Raw genomic sequence first — 21,291 nt, 5'->3', positions numbered from 1 at the left:
ATATTTTTCATACTTCCTGATCTTTATATATTATCTGATGTAAAAAAGTAAGTACTGAGCTCTACAAAAATCTTTTCAAATGATGGTCCCCAATCTTTTCAGATTTCTGGACTAGTAACAGCACCAGAAGTGGGGGGGAGGGGGAATAGTTTTGCACAAGCAATGGGTGAGCGCACACAGCTCCATTTGCATGAAGCAGATGCACGAAGCTCGCACAAATAGAGCATCACATGTTCACAAACATGCTTGCACACCACTTGCATGGCCCAGTTCTCAATGGGCCACAATTTGGGGGGTGGGGCCCCTGATTTAAAAGCACAAATCAATACAAAAATAGCCTTTGAATACACTACTGAAGAACATAAATCATAATAAAGTCATTAGATGTGTGGAAGGGAGAAAGATATTCCACAAGCACAAAATAGAAAATTTCTGGATGTTTTCTGAGATAGATGTTTACCCATTTGTGTTGAGATCCTCCCTGAAGGACACTGAATGCAATCATAACAACAGATTTGTTTCCCCTGCTGAATTAGTTTGCTCTGTCCGGGATGGCAGCTCTCAACACATGTAGGGCCGCTGGTCCCGGGCGAGGCAGCGGGCGAGCGAGCGAGCGTGCTCCGCAGGGCAGGCTCTCTCCGCCGGGACGCGGGCGGCGGCAGCTGGCTGTGGCTTCGGGGCGGTGCCGCTGGTCCCGGGCGAGGCAGCGGGCGAGCGAGCGAGCATGCTCCGCAGGGCAGGCTCTCTCCGCCGGGACGTGGGCAGCGGCGGCTGGCTGTGGCTTCGGGGCGGCGCCACTGGTCCCGGGCGAGGCAGCGGGCGAGCGAGCGAGCGCGCTCCGCAGGGCAGGCTCTCTCCGCCGGGACGCGGGCGGCGGCGGCTGGCTGTGGCTTCGGGGCGGCACTGAGCTGCACGGCCGCCCTCCCGCCCTGCCTGCCCCCCGGCCGGTGCCTTCGCCCCGCAAGCCCCCCCCGACTTGCCTGGAGGAAGCGGCGGCAGCGGCGCGGCGCTGCGGGCCAGGAGGGGAGGGGGGCGCAGCGGGGGCTGCCCCTCCTGCCGAGGAGCCGAGCCCGGCGGCGTGTGTGTGTGTGTGTGTGTGTGTGTGTGTGTGTGTGTGTCAGACCCGCAGGAATGGCTAGTAAAGGTGGCGGCAGTCCCGCATTTGCATTTCTCTGTGGGCTCGACACACAGGAAGGGGGGGAATGCCGGAATGCTGCTTCCCTACCAGCCATTCCCGTGGGTCTGACACACACACGCACGCACGAGGGGGAGAAACAACGCTGGACTGCCGCCACCTCTTCCAGCCCTGCAAGCAGAGGCTTGCAGGGCTGGCAGAGGTGGCGGCAGTCCAGCGTTGTTTCTCCCCCTCGTGCGTGTGTGTGTGTGTGTGTGTGTGTGTGTGTCAGACCCGCAGGAATGGCTAGTAAAGGTGGTGGCAGTCTGGCATTTGCGTTTCTCTGTGTGTCAAGCCCCGTGGGCGCGACACACAGGAGGGGGGGGACGCCGCTTCCTTACCAGCCATTCCCGCAGGTCTGACACACGCACGCATGCATGAGGGGGGGAAACGCCGGACTGCCGCCACCTCTACCAGCCGTTCCCGCAGGTCTCACACACACACACAAACACACACACACACACACACACACACACGCACGAGGAGGGAAACAACGCTTGACTGCCGCCTCCCTAGCAGACCTTCCCTGCGGGATGTGCTGCCAGGAAGCCTGGCAGCCTGATGAGCGGACCCTGCGAACCGCGGCCGAGCCAGCTCCGGGATGCTGCCAGAGTCAACGAGCGGCTCGTGGTGGCACAAAATATAGATAGGTATGTTGCTAAGAAGGGGCCAAGCTTATACTTATACTCGGCTTATACTCGAGTCAATAACTTTTTCCAGTTTTGGGGGGTAAAATTAGGGGTCTCGGCTTATACTCGAGTCGGCTTATACTCAAGTATATACGGTATGTACATTTGGAACAGATAGATTTTAGAAATTATGAAACAGGTTATTAATATCTTAGAAAGATTCATAATATCACAACTGTCTCATGTTGGTAACTCTTTCTGCATTTTAAGAAAAGATAACCTTTATTGTCATTTTTTTTACTGTGGGCACAACGGTACACATCAAAAATGAAATATAATTGCCTGCTCTCAAAGTGGAACACATACATGACACACATCTAACCATACTATATACACATAGGTATAGACTCACACCCCTACATATACTTAACAAAAAATATTAAATACTGTCCTTCTTGAATATAGAACAGAAGGAAGAAGCTTGAGAGTTCACAAGGTTAATGCTGTATGGAATCAAACTATAGCTGAATATGGATGTTCTGAAGGTAACAAGGAAAAAAGGTTGTGAAGAGGATGTGTATTGTCCCAGATAATCTTACGGACCCTGCTTAAGCAATCCTTCTGTGGTATGTCCTGCATGGAGGAGAGGGAACTGCCAATGATCTTTTCAGCCATCCTCACCACATTTTTCTTTTTCCCCAATATATTTTCTAAATTCAGCTCTCTCAACCAATTTCCTTGTCATTTTCCAGATTGTGTGTGTTAAATAATAATAAACCTTTATTGTCAAAGCACAACATGTGTACATTGAGATTAGCTGAGCCTCCCCCCATGCACTCTCCCCACAACACACAGTGACAACAAACCCTCCATCCTACCACACCATGTGAACCAACTACACCACACGCCGGCCTCCCAAGTCAATTCTGCATAAATTCACAGAGATTATATCCTATTTAAAAGCCTAACAGCCCACGGATAAAAGCTATTTTTCAGCCTGTTGGTACGGCTGCCTATACTCCTATATCTCCTACCGGATGGTAGGAGAGTAAAGAGATACCGTCCAGGGTGTGAGTCATCCCTGAGAATCTTCCTCACTCTTCCAAGGCAACGAGCCCTGGCAATGTCATCCAGTGGTCTCAGGGGACAGCCCACAATGTCTTGTGCTGTGCTCACTACCCTCTGTAAGACTTTCCTGTCCACGGCTGTCAGACCAGCATACCAAACCACAATACCATACGAGACGACGCTCTCTATAGTAGACCGGTAAAAGACGGTCATTAGCCATTGTTCTACCCTGTTCTTCCGGAAGACCCTAAGAAAGTGAAGCCTCTGTTGGGCCTTTCTAGCCACCTGGGTTGTGTTAACTTTCCAGGTCAGATCTTCACAGAGGTAGACTCCCAGAAATTTAAAGGAGGAAACTCTCTCCACACAGTCATCTCCAATGTAAAGTGGGGCAGGTTCCTCCTTTTTTCTCCGGAAGTCTAACACCATCTCTTTCGTCTTGCCAATGTTTAGGTGCAAGTTGTTGTTCCTACACCATATGGATAGTTTTTGTACCTCCGCCCTATATGCTGTCTCATCCCCACCTGTAATAAGACCCACCACAGTTGTATCATCTGCGAACTTCATTATCGCAGTGGATGGGTCAGATGATACACAATCATAAGTGTATAAAGAGTACAGGTAGGGGCTAAGCACACAGCCCTGTGGCATGCCGGTGCAAAGCTTCAGGGGGGTGGACAAAGCAGACCCGACCCTCACTGTTTGTAACCGATCCCTAAATTTTCTAAATTCAGCTCTCTCAACAAATTTCCTTGTCATTCTCCAGATTGTGTGTGTTAAATACCACTCAAATAATACTGATATTAAACTTAAAAATATATAATAGTTCCAACCTGATGAAATGTGGGATTCCACATAATGGCACTTGCATTAATAATGAATTCTTTTCCAAGTTGAAAACTGGGATCGATTCTTCCAACTTGGACTCTCTGGAAAGAGTCATTGGGAAATGCCACCAAATTGATGAGGTCATAGCCTATCACTAAGTCCCTATATTCATCGAGAAATATTTCATCTCCAACGTTATTGTTAAAGTGGATTTGTCTCAAAAATGAATTAAGCTAGAGGGAAGGAGAAATAGGTTAGTGCTCTAACAAAAAGTAACGGTCACTTGGAACATTAGTGATATGACATTTAAATTGATATTTGATGCACTACTGAAAATTAATGTTTTCAAACTACATCAAGAATTGAAAAGGTTTTATCCAACCAGAACATGGATGGTTAACCATAACAGCAATATTTTTCATCTGAATCTGAAACCAGGGACTCATATCTGTAAACAAATCATTCGTCTACAAGGACAGATTATTTATCTAGGGTCTGTAATCTTTGCTCTTCAGGCAGAAATTAGGTGTCCAGTTCAGCCCTTCTACCCTATTGAGCCTCCGTCATATCAGGCCCCTCTACCACAAAGATCCTGCAGGAGAAGGGCAGTGTGGACAACCGTGGGATCTGGCAGGGTGAGATCTGTGAACCATAAACCCAAAGCTTTCGCTGTGTCCCTGCACAACAGATACAGTGCCCTTTCTGACCTTAATAGGGACATTAAGGAGACAGGTAAAGGTATCTGTGATAATAACTCAAATAAGCAGGGGATCGTGGTCCAAGATGAAAAACTTGTTTTCGACAGGGAGAAGTGTGAATCTGGTATTACACACCAGTCATGCAAGAACAGAAAGGCATCCAAAAAGAGAAGCCACCTTCTGGTTGGTGATTCAATTATAAGGGATGTAAATTTAGGAAAGGACACAGAGGTTTTGAAAGAGGTCAGGTGTCTTCCAGGTGCTACTACCAGTAGGGACAAGAAGCGTATTTCTAAAATAATCAAGAATGCCAGCAAGGACTGTGATGTGGAGGCAATTGTACATCTTAGCACTAATGATCTGTCCCAAAAAGATGTACTCTCTGTGCAGAATGATTTCCAGAGCTCGGGGCAGGAACTTAGAAGAATAGGCTGTAGGCTTACTTTTTCAGAGGTTTTACCAGTGTATAAGGAGCAAATTGGAAAAGGCCAGCGTATAGCAGAATTTAATATGTGGCTAAAGGAGTGGTGTAAAGGAGAAGGCTTTGGTTATATTAGTCACGATGTCTGTAGCTGGTCCAATGAAAAAATGTATAAAAGAGATGGTCTGCATCCATCCAAGAAAGGGACTGAGTTACTTGGCAATAAAATCACAGCTTTTTTGGAGGAACATTTAAACTAAATAATGGGGATAGGGAGTTAATTGATACAGAACATCACTGTCCCCGGCAATCTAAGAAAATAGGGGGAGCCAGGCACCACACAAGTTATGCAGCAAGTAAACACAGGGTCAGTCATAAAGGACTCAAATGTCTATACACTAATGCACAGAGTATGAACAGTAAGCAGGGTGAACTAGAAATTCAGGTAAATGAGGGCAGATATGATATTGTTGCCATTACGGAAACATGGTGGGACAAAACCTACAAATGGAACACACAGCTAGAGGGATTTAAACTATTTAAAAGAAACAGACTAAACAAAAGAGGAGGAGGAGTTGCTCTATATATAAGAAATAACTTTATCTCTACAGAAATAGAGCACAACAATGACGAAAACTGTAAACTTGAATGCATTTGGGTCAATATAAAAGGGGGGGGAATGACATTGCCATAGGTGTATACTATAGGCCGCCCAACCAAGCAGAGGAAATAGATGAACTTTTTGCTAGTCAGCTAACTAAGGTATGTAAAAAGCACATCATAATAGTAATGGGGGACTTTAATTACCCTGATATCAACTGGGAGACAAACTCTGCACCAAGTGGAAGAGCCGGTCACGATAATACAAGAGTCCATCTGTGACCGTCCAAGGAGAATCTGGCCCCACCTCCTCCTTCCGCTGAGCCACCCACACCTCCTGCTGCTGTGCCTCCCGGATCCGAGCCCGTATATCAACCGGCTCCCGCACCGCAGCAAAAGACTCGACGGGGATCACTGTCCTGGGCAGAAGCTTGTCTTCCACTCGGGAATATTCGGGCTTCCTGGACAGAGCATCCGCTCTATGATTGTGCCCGCTAGGTATGTACCGAACCCGGAAGTCAAACCTCGCAAAGAAAAGAGACCACCGGATCTGGCGTTGGTTCAAATTCCGAGCGGTCTGAAGGCTTTCCAAATTCTTATGGTCCGTCCGGACCTCGATTTGATGCCGCGCTCCCTCCAGATGATGCCTCCAGGCCTCGAACGCCGCTTTGATGGCCAGCAGCTCCTTCTCCCAGATTGTATAATTGCGCTCCGAAGGGTTCAGTTTTCGTGAATGGTACGCGCAAGGGAAGAGGGTACCGCTGGGCGTCGTTGCCTGGAGTAACACCGCCCCAATGGCAATGTCGGAGGCGTCCGCCTCCACAACAAACGGCCGTTGCGGGTCAGGATGCTTCAAGATGGGCTCCTTCATGAAGGCTTCCTTCAAAGTCTGGAAAGCCTGTTGTTCTGGAGCGTTCCACTGGAACCGAGTCTTCTTCTGCAGGAGCCGGGTGAGGGGGGCTGTCAAGGCAGCAAACCCAGGGATGAAAGTTCGGTAATAGTTGGCGAACCCAAGAAGTCGCTGAACATCCTTCACGCGACGCGGGGGTTGCCAACTCTGCAAAGACTCAACCTTACTCGGCTCCATGGCGATGCCCTCAGGAGAAATGCGGTGACCCAGGAAATCGATGGTCACCCGGTAGAACTGGCACTTCTCCAACTTGGCAAACAGCCGATGTTCTCGGAGTCGCTGCAGGACCTGATGGAGATGCTGATGGTGCACCTCACGTGACGGGGAGTAGATCAGGATGTCATCCAAGTAGATCACGACAAACTGATCCAACAAATCCCGGAAAATGTCATTCATGAAATGCTGAAACACGGCGGGGGCATTGGTCAGGCCAAACGGCATCACCGTGTACTCAAAATGTCCATAGCGAGTACCAAACGCCGTCTTCCACTCATCACCCGGCCAAACCCTGACGAGGTTGTAAGCTCCACACAGGTCCAGTTTCGTGAAGATCTTAGACTCCCGGAGTCGGTCCAAGAGTTCGGTGATGAGGGGCAGCGGGTAACGATTGCGCACCGTGATGGCGTTAAGTTTCCTATAATCGCAGCAAAGCCGTAATTCGCCCGACTTCTTTTTGACGAAGAGCACGGGTGCAGACACTGGCGAGGATGAGGGCCGGATGAAACCGCGAGCCAAATTCTTCTCCAGAAAGTCCCGCAATGCAGCCAACTCGGGGTCCGACATGGAGTACAAACGCCCCACTGGGAGAGGCGCATCAGGGACTAAATCAATGGGGCAGTCATAGGGCCTGTGCGGGGGTAATTGATCCGCCTCTGTCTCGCTGAACACATCAGCAAAGTCGGACAGTTCAGGAGGCAAGGAAACCCCTGGGGAACCCTCCACCTGGCCGGCACAGATATGGCGGGAGTGGTCCACGCACTGCAAGCTTGGGAAGGTGACCAAGTTCTGTGACCAATAGATCTGTGGGTCATGCGCCCGGAGCCACGCCAGTCAGGACCACGGGGAAATGCAGATCAGAGGTGATATAGAACTGAATGGCCTCCACATGGGAACTGATGGCCATACATAATGGTTGCGTGGCGGCCGTAATTGGCCCAGACAGGAGCACTCAACCATCGATAGTCTCCACTAACATGGGCGGATCCACCGGGCACTGGGGAACAGCCCATTTGGCCACAAATGCTGAGTCCATAAAATTTGTGGTGGCCCCAGAGTCAATTAAGGCATGGACTGGAATCCCCTCTGGCTTGCCAGGAAGGATCAGACGTGCCTCCAAAATCAAATGCCGTGGAGGTCCACAGGCAGCATCGGAAAGACGTCGCTCAGTGTTGTTGTGGGACGCCCGATCTATCACACCGTCTAGATCGGGCTCGGGGCGTTTCCCGACAGAAAAGTAGGGGACTTTCTCGGGGCAGACTCGGTCACTGATGCCCGCTGTCGCTTCTTTGGGCAAAAAGCAGCCAAATGCCCAGGGTCCCCACAGTAAAAACACAACCCCCCCGATCGTCGTCTGTTCATTTCAGTCACCGATAGACGAGACCTGGCGGCACCCAGGTCCATTGGCTCCTCCCTTTGAACTGGGGGCTCACGCACAACAGGGGCTGCAGGGGTCTGTGGGGTGGCACGGCGACTCCTTCGCTGCTGCAACCGAGCATCGATCCGCAGGCAGAGATGGATCAGCCCATTCAGGTCTGAGGGAATATCCACACGGGCCAGCTCATCCAACATCTCCTCCGACAATCCATCCTGGAAGGCATCCACGAGCACAGCCTCATTCCAGGCGGAATCCTGGCTAAGCAGCCGAAAATCGCTGATATAGCCCTGTTGACCCTGCCTCAGAGCTTTCAGGCATCGAGTAGCAGTCTGCGTCTTAATAGGGTCCTCATACATCAGACGCATATGATCACAAAACCCCACAAAGTTGTCCAACAATGGGCTAGGTTGAGCCAGCAGAGGCGTGCCCCAACGAGCTGCATCACCCGAAAGAAGGCTTAACACAAACCCCACCTTATCCCGGTCGGTGGGGAAATCAGCTGCTCTCACGCTGATAAAGAGCTGACATTGTCCCAGGAAAGCAGGAAACAGTTCTGGAGTGCCTGTAAATTTATCCGGCATTGCAACTTGGCATTTTCTCCTGGGTGGGGGTGATGGTGGGGGTGCAGCATGAACCTGAGCTTGCAGTTGAGCCACCTGAGCTGCCAGCAAAGTGAGTTGCTGGGTGAGCTGGGCATTCTCAGCACGTAGCTGCTCCATAATATTAGTAAGGGGTGGGTGACTGAAAGCAAACTGTTCTGTACCAGCCTGCTACCGGCCCTGCAGAAAAGGCAACCCCTTTACAAACGGCAAGAGGCTGGAATTACGTCTGCCAAATTTATTACTACAAAAAACAAACAAGACACGAACCAAGATACAGGAGCTTTGAAACACTATCTGAGCGGTTGCTTTCAGCAAACCAGCCCTCCCCACACATTCCCTTTATAAAGAGTTCAGGGCGTGGCCTCTCTCTGCCTCTTTCCGAGAAGCCCCACAGCCTTCCTCTGTTTACTCCTACTTGACTGCCTCCTGCGTCGGGTGTCCTTGAACAGGGCCAGCTGTGGGTCATCTTCATCCACACTGTCAGGCTCACACAGCTGGGTCTCCATGGTGACCAAGTGGGAGGGGCCTGCCTGAGGGCTATCATCCGCAAGATCTTCAACCCCCTCAGCAAGGTCTTCAACACCCCCCTCCTCCTCTGAGTCGTCCGACCCAACTGCCGAACCCACAGGCTGACCCTGAATCACAACATCTATCTCCAATTTTCACTTTTCATCATATATGGGATTTTTCCTAACAAAAGCGAGTTATACCCCGGGCCATCTCCAAAGGGACAGATCAGATCCTAAATATTCATGTTTTTTTGCTCTTCCCTAACCCAGGGGAATATGAATATGTGTTTGTTTTTCGAATTTGAGCTCTATCTCCTATGTGCACTTTTCAAGCTATAATGGATTTTTCCTAACAAATGCGAGATATGAGTTGGGCCAACTCCAAAGAGAGAGACCAGATCCAGGAAACTCTTTTTTTGCAGGGTTTCCCTGACCCGGCGGAACGTAAATATGTGTTTGTTATACAAATTTGAGCTCTATCTGCAATTTGCACTTTTCATGGTATAAGGGATTTTTCCTAACAAATGCGTGTTATGCCCTGGGCCAACTCCACAGGGACAGATCAGATCCAGGAAACCCATATTTTTTTTAGTTTCCCTGACCCTGGGGAACATGAATATGTCTTTGTTTTTCGAATTTGAGCTCTATCTCCTATGTGCACTTTACATAGTATATGGGATTTTTCCAAACAAATGCGAGTTATACCCTGGGCCAACTCCAAAGGGACAGATCAGATCCAGGAAACCCATATTTTTTTTGGTTTCCCTGACCCTGGGGAACATGAATATGTCTTTGTTTTTCGAATTTGAGCTCTATCTCCTATGTGCACTTTACATGGTATATGGGATTTTTCCAAACAAATGCGAGTTATACCCTGGGCCAACTCCAAAGGGACACATCAAATATTCATGTTTTTTTGGGCTTCCCTGACCCAGGGGAATATGAATATGTGTTTGTTTTTCGAATTTGAACTCTATCTCCTATGTTCACTTTTTATGGTATAATGGATTTTTCCTAACATATGCGAGATATACTCTGGGCCTACTCCACAGGGACATATCCGAACCAGAAAACTCATGTTTTTTTCGGCTTCCCTGAACCGGGGAACGTGAATATGTCTTGCTTTTTCGATTTTGAGCTCTATCTGCAATTTGCAGTATTGATGGTATAAGTGATTTTTCCTAAGAAATGTGAGATATGCCCTGGGCCAACTCCACAGGGACAGATCAGATCAAGGAAACTAATGGTTTTTTTTTTGTTTCCCTGACCCAGGGGAACATGAATATGTGCTTCTTTTTTGAATTTGAGCTCGATCTCCAATTTTCACTTGTCATGGTATATGGGATTTTTCCTAAAAAATGCGAGATATGCCCTCAGCTAACCCAAAAGGGACAGATCAGATCCGAAAAAGTCATTTTGGGGGGGCTTCCCTGAACCGGTGGAACATAAATATGTCTTTGTTTTTCAAATTTCAGCTCGATCTCCTATTTGCACTTTCCTTGGTATATGGGATATTTCCTAACAAATGCGAGTTATGCCCAGGGCCAACTCCAGAGGGACAGATCAGATATGGAGAATTCATGTTTTTTTGGGCTTCCCTGAACCGGGGGAATATGAATATGTTTTTGTTTTTTGAATTTGAACTCTATCTCTTATGTTCACTTTTCATGGTATAATGGATTTTTCCTAACAAATGCGAGATATCTCCTGGGCCAACTGCACAGGGACAGATAAGATCCAGAAAACTCATGTATTTTTGGGTTTCCCTGAGCCGACGGAACATGAATATGTCTCTGTTTTTTGAATTTGAGTTCTATCTCCAATTTTCACTTCTCATGTTATAAAGGATTTTTCTTGACAAATTCGAGATATGCCGTGGCCAAACTCCAAAGGGACAGATCAGATTCCGAAAACTCATGTTTTTATGGGCTTCCCTGACCCGGGAGAACATGAATATGTCTTTGTTTTTCCAGTTTGATCTCTATCTGCAATTTTCAATATTGATGGTATAATGGATTTTTCTTAACAAATGTGAGTTATGCCCTGGGCCAACTCCAAAGAGACAGATCAGATCCTAAAAACTTACGTTTTTTGGGCTTCCCTGACCCCGGGGAACATGAATATATGACTGTTTTTCAAATTTGAGCTCAATCTCCAATTTTCACTTCTCATGGTATAAAGGATTTTTCTTGACAAATTCGAGATATGCCATGGCCAAACTCCAAAGGGACAGATCAGATTCCGAAAACTCATGTTTTTGTGGGCTTCCCTGACCCGGGAGAACATGAATATGTCTTTGTTTTTTTGAATTTGAGCTCTATCTCCAATTTTCACTTTTCATGGTATAAGGGATTTTTCCTAACAAATGCGAGTTATGCCCTGGGCCAACTCCAAAGGGAAAGATCAGATCCCAAAAACTCAAGTTTTTTGGGCTTACTTGACCCAGGGGAACATGAATATGTGCTTGTTTTTCGAATTTGAGCTCTATCTGCAATTTGCACTTCTCATGGTATAAGGGATTTTTCCTAACAAATGCGTGTTATGCCCTGGGCCCACTCCACAGGAACAGACCAGATCCAGAAAACTCTTTTTTTGTAGGGCTTCCCTGAAACGGGGGAACTAAAATATGTGTTTGTTTTTCAAGTTTGAGCTCTATTTGGTACAGATCAGGTCCTGAAAACACATGCTTTTTTCCTAACAAATGCCAGATATGCCCTCAGCTAACTCCACAGGGACAGATCAGATCTGGAGAATTCATGTTTTTTTGGGCTTCCCTGAACCGGGGGAATATGAATATGTCTTTGTTTTTTGAATTTGAGCTCTATCTCTTATGTGCACTTTTCCTGGTATATGGGATTTTTCCTAACAAATGCGAGTTATACCCTGGGCCAACTCCAAAGGGACAGATCAGATCCTAAACATTCATGTTTGTTTGGGCTTCCCTGACTGAAAGGGAATATGAATATGTGTTTCTTTTTCGAATTTGAACTCTATCTCCTATTTTTATAGTATAATGGATTTTTCCTAACAAATGCAAGATCTGTCCTTGTCCAACTGCACAGGGACAGATCAGATCTGGCGAATTCATGTTTTTTTGGGCTTCCCTGAACCGGGAGAATATGAATATGTGTTTGTTTTTTGAATTTGAGCTCTATCTCCTATGTGCACTTTTCAAGGTATAATGGACTTTTACTAACAAATGCAAGATATGAGTTGGGCCAACTCCAAAGGGACAGATCAGATCCTAAATATTCATGTTTTTTTGGGCTTCCATGACCCAGGGGAATATGAATATATGTTTTTTTTAGAATTTGAACTCTATCTCCTATGTTCACTTTTTATGGTATAATGGATTTTTCCTAACAAATGCGAGATATCAGTTGGGCCAACTCCAAAGGGAGAGACCAGATCCAGAAAACTCTTTATTTGGAGGGTTTCCCTGACCTGGGGGAACATAAATATGTGTTTCTTCTTCAAATTTGAGCTCTATCTCCAATTTTCACTTGTCATGGTATATGGTATTTTTCCTAACAAATGCGAGATATGCCCTCAGCTAACTCCACAGGGACAGATCAGATCTGGAGAATTCATGTTTTTTTGGGCTTCCCTTAACTGGGGGAATATGAATATGTCTTTGTTTTTCGAATATGAGCTCTATCTCTTATGTGCACTTTTCATGGTATATGGGATTTTTCCTAACAAATGCTAGTTATACCCTGGGCCAACTCCAAAAGGACAGATCAGATACTAAATATTCAATTTTTGGGGGGTTTCCCTGACCCGAGAGAACGTGAATATGTCTTTGTTCTTCAAATTTGAGCTCTATTTGCAATTTGCACGATTCATGGTATAAGGGATTTTTCCTAAGAAATGTGAGATATGTCCTGGGCCAACTGCACAGGGACACATCAGATCCCAAAAACTCATGGTTTTTTGGGTTTCCCTGACTTGGAGGAACATGAATATGTCTTTGTTTTTCGAATTTGACCTCTATCTGCAATTTGCAATATTGATGGTATAAGGGATTTTTCCTAACAAATGCACTATATGCCCCGGGCCAACTCCACAGGGACAGATGAGAGCCCGAAAACTCATGTTTTTTTGGTTTTCCCTGACTTGGGGGAATATGAATATGTCTTTCTTTTTCGAATTTGAGCTCTATCTGCAATTTCCACTGTTGATGGTATAAGGGATTTTTCCTAAGAAATGTGAGATATGCCCTGGGCCAACTCCACAGGGACAGATCAGATCAAGGAAACTAACATTTTTTCGGTTTCCCTGACCTTGGGGAACATGAACATGTCTTTGTTTTTCGAATTTGAGCTTTATGTGCAATTTTCACTTTTCGTGGTAAATGGGATTTTAAAAAATGCGAGATATTCATGTTCCTCCAAGTCAGGGAAACCCAAAAAAACATGTGTTTTTGGGATCTGATCTGTCCCTGAGGAGTTGGCCCTGGGCATAACTCGCATTTGTTAGGAAAAATCCCTTATACCATCAATCCTGGAAATTGGAGATAGAGCTCAAATTCGAAAAAGAAAGACATATTCATGTTCTCCCAGGTCAGGGAAACCCAAAAAACAATGAGTTTTCGGGACCTGATCTTTCCCTGTGGAGTTTGCCACGGGTATAACTCGCATTTGTTAGGAAAAATCCCATATACCATGAAAAGTGCAAATTGCAAATAGAGCTCAAATTTGAAGAACAAAAACATATTTAAGCTCCCCGGTTTCAGGGAAGCCAACCAAAAAAAGAGTTTTCTGGATCTGGTCTGTCCCTGTGGAGTGGGCCCAGGGCATAACACGCATTTGTTAGGAAAAATCCCTTATACCATGAGAAGTGCAAATTGCAGATAGAGCTCCAATTTGAAAAACAAGCACATATTTATGTTGCCCTTGGTTACGGAAACCGAAAAAAACAGGAGTTCCCTGGATCAGATCTTTCCCTGTGGAGTTGGACTAGGGCATATCTCACATTTCCTAGGAAAAATCACTTATACCATCAATAGTGCAAATTGCAGATAAAGCTCAAATTTGAAAAAGAAAGACATATTCATATTCCCCCAAGTCAGGGAAAACCAAAAAAACATGAGTTTTCAGGATCTCATCTGTCCCTGTGGTGTTGGACCAGGGCAAATTGTGCATTTGTTAGGAAAAATCCCTTATACCATCAATATTGCAAATTGCAGATAGAGGTCAAATTCAAAAAACAAAGACATATTCATGGTTCTCCGGGTCAGGGAAACCGAAAAAAACATAAGTTTTTGTGATGTGATCTGTCCCTTTGGAGTTGGCAAAGGGCATAACTTGCATATGTTAGGAGTTTTCTGGATCTTATCTGTCCCTGTGGTGTTGGCCCAGGACATATCTCGCATTTGTTAGGAAAAATCCCATATACCATGAAAAGTGCAAATAGGAGATCGAGCTCAAATTTGAAAAACAAAGACATATTCATGTTCCCCCGGGTCACAGAAACCCAAAAAAACATGAGTTTTTGGGATGGGATGTGATCTGTCCCTTTTGAGTTGGCCCAGGGCATAACTTGCATATGTTAGGAAAAATCCCATATACCATGAAAAGTGCAAATTACAGATAGAGCTCAAATTTGAAGAAGAAACACATATTTATGTTCCCCCAGGTCAGGGAAACGCTCTGGTCTCTCCCTTTGGAGTTGGCCCAACTGATATCTCGCATTTGTTAGGAAAAATCCGTTATACCATCAATCGTGCAAATTGCAGATAGAGCTCAAATTCGAAAAACAAAGATATATTCATATTCCCACGGTTCAGGGAAGCCGAAAAAAACATGAATTTTCCAGATCTCATCTGTCCTTGTGGAGTTGGCCTAGGACATATCTCGCATTTGTTAAGAAAAATACCTTATACCATGAATCGTGCAAATTGCAGATAGAGCTCAAAGGGACAGATCAGATCGTAAATATTCATGTTTTTTTGGGTTTCCCTGACCCGGGAGAACGTGAATATGTCTTTCTTTTTCGAATGAGAGCTCTATCCCCAATTTGCACGATTCATGGTATAAGGGATTTTTCCTAACAAATGCGAGATATGTCCTGGGCCAACTGCACAGGGACACATCAGATCACAAAAACCCATGTTTTTTTGGGTTTCCCTGACTTGGAGGAACATGAACATGTTTTTGTTTTTCGGATCTCCGCTCCTTCCGGCGCGGGTTAAAGACCCATTTATTCGTACAAGCTGGCCTGGCCTGATGGGGGAATGTCTGGGTTTTTATGGGTTTTTATATTTGACTGTTTTAATTGGGCAATTTATTTAATCTTTTTTTAACTTTTGTATCGCTATTTATATGCCCTGTTCACCGCCCTGAGTCCTTCGGGAGAAGGGCGGTATAAAAATCCAATAAATGAAATGAAATGAAATGAATTTGACCTCTATCTGCAATTCGGAATATTGATGGTATAAGGGATTTTTCCTAACAAATGCATGATATGCCCTGGGCCAACTCCACAGGGAAAGATGAGAGCCCGAAAACTCATGTTTTTTTGGTTTTCCCTGACGGGGGAATATGAATATGTCTTTTTTATTAATTTGAGCTCTATCTCCAAATTTCACTTTTCATCATATATGAGATTTTTCCTAACAAAAGCGAGTTATACCCCGGGCCATCTCCAAAGGGACAGATCAGATCCTAAATATTCATGTTTTTTGGGCTTCCCTGACCCAGGGGAATATGAATATGTGTTTGTTTTTCGAATTTGAGCTCTATCTCCTATGTGCACTTTTCAAGGTATAATGGATTTTTCCTAACAAATGCGAGATATGAGTTGGGCCAACTCCAAAGGGAGAGACCAGATCCAGAAAACTCTATTTTGGAGGGTTTCCGTGACCTGCGGGAACATAAATATGTGTTTCTTCTTCAAATTTGAGCTCTATCTGTAATTTGCACTTTTCATGGTATATGGGATTTTTCCTAACATGTGCAAGTTATGCCCTTTGCCAACTCCAAAGAGACAGATCAGATCCCAAAAACTCACGTTTTTTTCGGGTTTCCGTGACCCGGGGGAACATGAATATGTCTTTGTTTTTTGAATTTGACCACTATCTGCAATTTGCACTATTGATGGTATAAGTGATTTTTCCTAAGAAATGTGAGATATGCCCTGGGCCAACTCCACAGGGAAAGATCTGATGCAGGAAACTCATGTTTTTTTCGGTTTCCCTAACCCAGGGGAACATGAATATGTCTTTCTTTTTCAAATTTGAGCTCTATCTCCAATTTCCACTTTTCATGGTATATGGGATTTTTCCTAACATATGCGAGATATGCTCTGGGCCAACTCCACAGGGACATATCCGAACCAGAAAACTCATGTTTTTTTTGGGCTTCCCTGAACCGGGGAACGTGAATATGTCTTTCTTTTTCGAATTTGAGCTCTATCTCCAATTTCCACTTTTCATGGATTTTTCCTAACATATGTGAGATATGCTCTGGGCCAACTCCACAGGGACATATCCGAACCAGAAAACTCATGTTTTTTTGGGCTTCCCTGAACCGGGGAACGTGAATATATCTTTCTTTTTCGAATTTGAGCTCTATCTCCAATTTCCATTTTTCATGGATTTTTCCCAACAAATGTGAGTTATGCCATGCGCCAAGTGCACAGGGAAAGATCAGGTCCCGAACATGAATATGTCTTTCTTTTTTGAATTTGAGCTCTATCTCCAATTTGTACGACTGATGGTATAAAGGATTTTTCCTAACAAATGCGAGATATCTCTTGGGCCAACTGCACAGGGACAGATAAGATCCAGAAAACTCATGTATTTTTGGGTTTCCCTGAGCCGACGGAACATGAATATGTCTCTGTTTTTCGAATTTGAGCTCTATCTCCAATTTTCACTTCTCATGGTATAAAGAATTTTTCTTGACAAATTCGAGATATGCCGTGGCCAAACTCCAAAGGGACAGATCAGATTCCGAAAACTCATGTTTTTGTGGGCTTCCCTGACCCGGGAGAACATGAATATGTCTTTGTTTTTCGAATTTGAGCTCTATCTCCTATGTGCACTTTTCAAGCTATAATGGATTTTTCCTAACAAAAGCGAGTTATACCCCGGGCCATCTCCAAAGGGACAGATCAGATCCTAAATATTCATGTTTTTTTGCTCTTCCCTAACCCAGGGGAATATGAATATGTGTTTGTTTTTCGAATTTGAGCTCTATCTCCTATGTGCACTTTTCAAGCTATAATGGATTTTTCCTAACAAATGCGAGATATGAGTTGGGCCAACTCCAAAGGGAGAGACCAGATCCAGGAAACTCTTTTTTTGCAGGGTTTCCCTGACCCGGTGGAACGTAAATATGTGATTGTTATACAAATTTGAGCTCTATCTGCAATTTGCACTTTTCATGGTATATGGGATTTTTCCAAACAAATGCGAGTTATGCCCAGGGCCAACTCCACAGGGAAAGATCAGATCCCAAAAACTCATGTTTTTTTGGGTTTCCCTGACCTGGGGGAACATGAATTTGTCTTTGTTTTTCGAATTTCATCTCTGTCTCCTATTTTTATGGTATAATGGATTTTTCCTAACAAATGCGAGGTATGAGTTGGGCCAACTCCAAAGGGAGAGACCAGATCCAGAAAACTCTTTTTTTGGAGGTTTCCCTGACCCTGGGGAACATGAATATGTCTTTGTTTTTCGAATTTGAGTTCTATCTCCTATGTGCACTTTACATGGTATATGGGATTTTTCCAAACAAATGCGAGTTATACCCTGGGACAACTCCAAAGGGACACATCAGATCCTAAATATTCATGGTTTTTTTGCTTCCCTGACGTAGGGGAATATGAATATGTGTTTGTTTTTTGAATTTTGAATTTGAACTAACTAACTATGCTCACTTGTCATGGTATAATTGATTTTTCCTAACAAATGCGAGATATGTCCTGGGCCAACTGCACAGGGACAGATAAGATCCAGAAAACTCATGTATTTTTGGGTTTCCCTGAGCCGATGGAACATGAATATGTCTCTGTTTTTCGAATTTGAGCTCTATCTCCAATTTTCACTTCTCATGGTATAAAGGATTTTTCTTGACAAATTCGAGATATGCCGTGGCCAAACTCCAAAGGGACAGATCAGATTCTGAAAACTCATGTTTTTGTGGGCTTCCCTAACCCGAGAGAACATGAATATGTCTTTGTTTTTCGAATTTGACCTCTATCTGCAATTTTCAATATTGATGGTATAATGGATTTTTCCTAACCAATGCGAGTTATACCCTGGGCCAAGTCGAAAGGGACAGATCAGATCCTAAATATTCATGTTTTTTTTTGCTTCCCTGACGTAGGGGAATATGAATATGTGTTTGTTTTTCGAATTTTGAATTTGAACTAACTAACTATGCTCACTTGTCATGGTATAATTGATTTTTCCTAACAAATGCGAGATATGTCCTGGGCCAACTGCACAGGGACAGATAAGATCCAGAAAACTCATGTATTTTGGGGTTTCCCTTAACCCGGGGGAACATGAATATGTCCTTCTTTTTCGAATTTGAGCTCTATCTCCAATTTCCACTTTTCATGGTATATGGGATTTTTCCTAACATATGCGAGATATGCTCTGGGCCAACTCCACAGGGACATATCCGAACCATAAAACTCATGTTTTTTGGGCTTCCCTGAACCGGGGAACGTGAATATGTCTTTCTTTTTTGAATTTGAGCTCTATCTGCAATTTGCACTATTGATGGTATAAGTGATTTTTGCTAAGAAATGGGAGGTATGCCCTGGGCGAACTCCCCAGGGACAGATCAGATCCAGGAAACTCATTTTTTGGGTTTCCCTTACCCAGGGGAATATGAATATGTCTTTTTTTTTTAATTTGAGCTGTATCTCCAATTTTCACTACATCATATATGGGATTTTTCCTAATAAAATAAAGTTATACCCTGGGCCATCTCCAAAGGGACAGATCAGATCCTAAATATTCATGTTTTTTGGGCTTCCCTGACCCAGCGGAATATGAATATGTGTTTGTTTTTCGAATTTGAACTCTATCTCCTATGTTCACTTTTTATGGTATAATGGATTTTTCCTAACAAATGCGAGATATCAGTTGGGCCAGCTCCAAAGGGAGAGACCAGATCCAGAAAACTCTTTTTTTGGAGGGTTTCCCTGACCTGGGGGAACATAAATATGTTTTAATTCTTCAAATTTGAGCTCTATCTGTAATTTGCAGTTTTCATGGTATATGGGATTTTTCCTAACATATGCAAGTTATGCCCTTTGCCAACTCCAAAGGGACAGATCAGATCCCAAAAACTCACGTTTTTTTCGGTTTCCCCGACCCAGGGGAGCATGAATACGTCTATGTTTTTCGAATTTGAGCTCTATCAGCAATTTGCACTATTGATGGAATAAGTGATTTTTCCTAACAAATGCGAGATATGCCCTGGGCCAACTCCAAAAAGACAGATCAGATCCAGGAAACTCATTTTTTGGGGTTTCCCTTACCCAGGGGAATATGAATATGTCTTTCTTTTTCAAATTTGAGCTCTATCTGCAATTTGCACTATTGATGGTATAATGTGAGATATGCCCTGGGCCAACTCCACAGGGACAGATCAGATCCAGGAAACTCATGTTTTTTGGGCTTCCCTGACCCAGTGGAATATGAATATGTGTTTGTTTTTTGAATTTGAGCTCTATCTCCTATGTGCACTTTTCAAGCTATAATGGATTTTTCCTAACAAATGCGAGATATGAGTTGGGCCAACTCCAAAGGGAGAGACCAGATCCAGGAAACTCTTTTTTTGCAGGGTTTCCCTGACCCGGGGGAACATAAATATGTGATTGTTATACAAATTTGAGCTCTATCTGCAATTGGCACTTTTCATGGTATATGGGATTTTTCCTAACATATGCAAGTTATGCCCTTTGCCAACTCCAAAGAGACAGATCAGCTCCCAAAAACTCACATTTTTTGGGGTTTCCCTTACCCGGGGGAATATGAATTTGTCTTTGTTTTTCGAAGTTGATCTCTGTCTCCTATTTTTATGGTATAATGGATTTTTCCTAACAAATGAGAGGTATCAGTTGGGCCAACTCCAAAGGGAGAGACTAGATCCAGAAAACTCTTTATTTGGAGGGTTTCCCTGACCTGGGGGAACATAAATATGTGTTTCTTCTTCAAATTTGAGCTCTATCTGTAATTTGCACTTTTCATGGTATATGGGATTTTTCCTAACATATGCGAGATATGCTCTGGGCCAACTCCACAGGGACATATCCGAACCATAAAACTCATGTTTTTTGGGCTTCCCTGAACCGGGGAACGTGAATATGTCTTTCTTTTTCGAATTTGAGCTATATCTGCAATTTGCAATATTGATGGTATAAGGGATTTTTCCTAAGAAATGTGAGATATGCCCTGGGCCAACTCCACAGGGACAGATCAAATCAAGGAAACTAATTTTTTTTTTTTTTGTTTTCCCTGACTTGGGGGAATATGAATATGTCTTTCTTTTTCGAATTTGAGCTCTATCAGCAATTTGCACTATTGATGGAATAAGAGATTTTTCCTAACAAATGCGAGATATGCCCTGGGCCAAGTCCAAAAAGACAGATCAGATCCCAAAAACTCAACTTTTTTGGGCTTCCCTGACCTAGGGGAACATGAATATGTGCTTGTTTTTCGAATTTGAGCTCTATTTGCAATTTTCACTTTTCATGGTATATGGGATTTTTCCTAACAAATGCAAGACATGCCATGCGCCAACTGCACAGGGAAAGATCAGGTCCCGAACATGAATATGTCTTTCTTTTTTGAATTTGAGCTCTATCTCCAATTTGCACGATTGATGGTATAAAGGATTTTTCCTAACAAATGCGAGATATCTCCTGGGCCAACTGCACAGGGACAGATAAGGTCCAGAAAACTCATGTATTTTTGGGTTTCTTTGAGCCGACGGAACATGAATATGTCTCTGTTTTTCGAATTTGAGCTCTATCTCCAATTTTCACTTCTCATGGTATAAAGGATTTTTCTTGACAAATTCGAGATATGCCGTGGGCAAACTCCAAAGGGACAGATCAGATTCCGAAAACTCATGTTTTTGTGGGCTTCCCTGACCCGGGAGAACATGAATATGTCTTTGTTTTTCGAATTTGACCTCTATCTGCAATTTTCAATATTGATGGTATAATGGATTTTTCCTAACAAATGCGAGTTATGCCCTGGGCCAAGTCGAAAGGGACAGATCAGATCCTAAATAT

The sequence above is a fragment of the Vipera berus genome (genome assembly GCF_964194415.1).
Source record: "Vipera berus genome assembly, chromosome: W".
In the NCBI taxonomy this organism is placed as follows: Eukaryota; Metazoa; Chordata; class Lepidosauria; order Squamata; family Viperidae; genus Vipera; species Vipera berus.
The sequence above is the reverse complement of the archived record's forward strand: the minus strand, read 5'-3'. Positions refer to the sequence as shown.